We start from the raw sequence: 3,636 nt of genomic DNA on the forward strand, positions 1-3,636 counted from the left end.
AATATATCTGTTTTCCCCTTTGAGTTTTCTAAGTATTGTCGTAAGAAATACTCAATTTGGATATCTATGGCCCAAGTTATCAAGGTTTTAACGTCCAAAGGTCAATCTGGATCTCCTGTGTAATACTTCATTGTTTTCAGTAAAACGTTTATATCATATGATCTTGGAAAATTTTCATATTTTAACCTAGAAAACTAATTAAAATTATCTTTCTAATGCCACAAATTTCATAGAAAACGGAGTTGGGATGAATTTTATAAAAATTGTCAAACTTACTGCCCCAACTAATCTTGACAGTGCCGAGGCCGTATATGTGAAGCATAATTCCTTGTCGATGTGCACTTTTATCGGCCATCAAATTTTATAAGAATTATTTTACCAAGCTGAAAATAAGTTTTTAACATGTAATATTTCTATTTAAGAATATTTACATGTACCAAAGGCAAAAGTTATTATGTAAAGTACGTGGCCCTCGAAGCTTAAGTTCGGGGCGCCACACGTTACCAAAGGCAAAAGTTATTATGTAAAGTACGTGGCCCTCGAAGCTTAAGTTCGGGGCGCCACACGTTTAGTGCTTGTGTGGCTGATTCTTGAATAATCAAATGGATTTACCTAGCTAAGCCAAGTGCTATTCTAGCCTGAACAGGACCAAAGTATTATGATGAATACCCTTATTCAGATTTTAATGATATAAGAACCAAAAAAATAAAGGTATAATTTGTGTGAGATGAGTATTATTGTTTTATTTTAAATTGAGAAATCTCTTGTGCTAGGCAAAATTTTCAGATATAATAATATATGTGTGAAAATAAAAGTATTATAGCAAGAAGAATTACCTTGACAGTGACGAAAGCAGCAGGGATGATCCCAAGAAAATATGGAAAGTTACATCTACAATTGGTGAAGCAACGTTTATAAATGCATTTGGCAATGTTGGAGTCACTCTTAGGAAAAACATGTAGTTCAGCAGCCACTCCCTTCTTTTAGCGACCTAAATAAACAGAAGATTATATTTGAATAGCATAGTTGATGCCCATGGTACATATGAGTTGATAGCTGCCTGGGCTTGGAAAAAGGTTAATTTTTTCGGCCAGAGGGAGAAGACGAGTGGTCGACCAATTAATTTCGATAAGAAATAGCACGAAGATGCAGCAGTAGTAGCTGTGAATACAACCAGAGGTAGCCTTTGACAAGCCCAAAAAGCCCTCTTGCAAGCAAGGACATAAAAACAATTCTTGAAATCATAAAAGTTTGCATAAAAATGTAGACAAGGCAATATCCCAAAAGAACTTGTATGGTGTAATCACTTGTACAGCTCTCCAAGTTATTATCCCTTTAGCAAACATAAAACCAAAATTGATTATCCATTATGCAGACTGGCAATAATATCTTTGAACAATCTTTATCAGGATATTTCAACAGAATATGAATGCAACGACTTAGTTACGACAAGAACTGCACAACACATGATATGACTAAATAAAAAGATAGCAAGAACATGGAAAAAGTATACATAAAAATTAAAGGCACATTAAAAATGTTAGTCATCATGTCAATCTATCACGTCTAAGAAAAATGTTAATAATCGATGCAACACGTAACATGTGGAAACCACATTGATGATATGATGTATAAACTGCTTTAGATAGTGTACGAAATACGTAACTACTAACACACAAAAGAACAGAATGTCAAACGTTATCAATCCATTTATTCCAAATCAGATAAACATAGTAAAGTAAAGCATGAGGCCAATATTACTATGCATTACCAAAGAAATTTTCATTAATCAAATAATTATGTTTACCATGATTCAAATTCAATGTACACTTGTTGTCACTCTAGCAATTTAAATGGAATCACTAGCTTGATTAACCAAAAACGAAATTTAGATATCTCGAGAATCTTTTCATTATTATCAGAGCATAATTAAAAGAAGCCTTCTACATTTAAAGATAAGAAGAACAACTAAGAGGGTGACTAAAGGAAAACAAATTTCATTAATGTACAACTTCAAATTGATAAATACAGATACTTCACCCCTAGTAACAAGGTTGAGCAAGACAAGAGGGCTGATTCACTCTTCCCAATCTACCAAGTAATAACCCTCATATCCAACATGTTCAAAAGTGAATTCATTATCTCCAGATGCAAGTAAGTTTTAACAGAATACCACCACAAAAGAATTCGTCACAATAATGATTTTTTCCACTTTTAAATAAATATTCTTGCATAATATGGATTTCAACTTTCTATACCTTTTATTTTTTCCCCAAATATCTATTGTACAACCATACTTTTCACAAGGTTAACCAATGCTCTACATGCCCTTCACATAAATTGATCATATTCTCCACAAAAATCGCGTATACGAAGGCCATTGTACCACTTTGAAAGTGACTCATCAACTAGCTCCACCAAGGTACTCCTAGATCCAATACTAATGGTTGACAGATGAAGGCAAGAAGGTGATCAAGGGGCTAATAAAAGGAGAAGGTCAGCACACTGATTTTTAATTATATGCGGAATTAAATCTCACTCCCCAATTATCATTCATGTGTTTATACTGAAGTGGTTCACAGTGCTATTGGCTTTTCATTATTTTGGAGAAATTAATACCATCAAGTGCAAAAATAAATAGATAAAGCTCTCTTATCCTCTACGGTATTTAAATTTCTAAACAACAAAACTATTTTAAGATTTATTTCTGTTTAGCAGCAGTTTAAACTATAAAATTGTGAATAATAATTTATCAATATCATGATTACAAATTCAAATATACAACATAAAACTGAAAAAATAAAAAGAAAATAAAAGTACTTGAGAATTTGGAGGTCTTGTAGAGAACGAGGAAGCTTAAGAAAGCTATAATCGGATGCAGGCATTGTAAGGTATATACCAATTAACCCTAAAACAAATCCCAACATGACGCAGCAAGGCAACATCACCTCGTAGCCGTCAATAGAAATTTGCCGAATTTCACTTCCTCCTTCCCTTCAATTACACCTCCGACGCCTCTTCTATCAGTACAAGATGCAACTTTCACATTCATTATTTCCCAATTAACAAATAATGAAAACAATCTGTTTATTTTCTTATATGGGTTTTTGGAATTTAGAACTTTGATTGGAGATAAGAATGACATAAATAAACTTGTGTACACACAAATACAGGTAAATACATATATTAATGTAGAAATGCACCAATTCAGAGAGAGAAGAAGAGGATTTCTAATTCTTCTTCTTTTCTTTGGGGACACACACACACACACACACACACTCTCTCTCTCTCTCTCTCTCTCTCTCTCTCTCTCTCTCTTCAATTGAATGTTTAAAAATATTATTTTCTATTTATTGGATGATTGTTCAGAAATTGAAAAGAATATTCCTTAATTCGCACATAAAATGCAAAAAGGTAAATATCATTTATATTTTAAAAGTAAGGGCTAATCATAACTCGTCTTAATTGGGGACAGAACAAGGTAGGCCTACATTGGTCATCTACAAAAGTCTCTTTATTTAAAATAAAAAAATATAAAATATAAAATTAATGTATTATAGAATGTATCTTAAATTTAAATTTAAAGTGTCAAAATATTTAGACACTTCAATAATATTCTCTATTGACTTCATCTTT

The 3,636-nt window shown here is 32.4% G+C and overlaps 1 pseudogene; it reads right to left on the minus strand.

The window, feature by feature from the left end:
• Nucleotides 1–608: 608 nt before the first annotated feature.
• Nucleotides 609–3,052, minus strand: LOC111382971 (annotated as a pseudogene).
• Nucleotides 3,053–3,636: the final 584 nt, after the last annotated feature.

This window comes from Olea europaea, unplaced genomic scaffold (assembly GCF_002742605.1).
Source record: "Olea europaea var. sylvestris unplaced genomic scaffold, O_europaea_v1 scaffold2595, whole genome shotgun sequence".
In the NCBI taxonomy this organism is placed as follows: Eukaryota; Viridiplantae; Streptophyta; class Magnoliopsida; order Lamiales; family Oleaceae; genus Olea; species Olea europaea.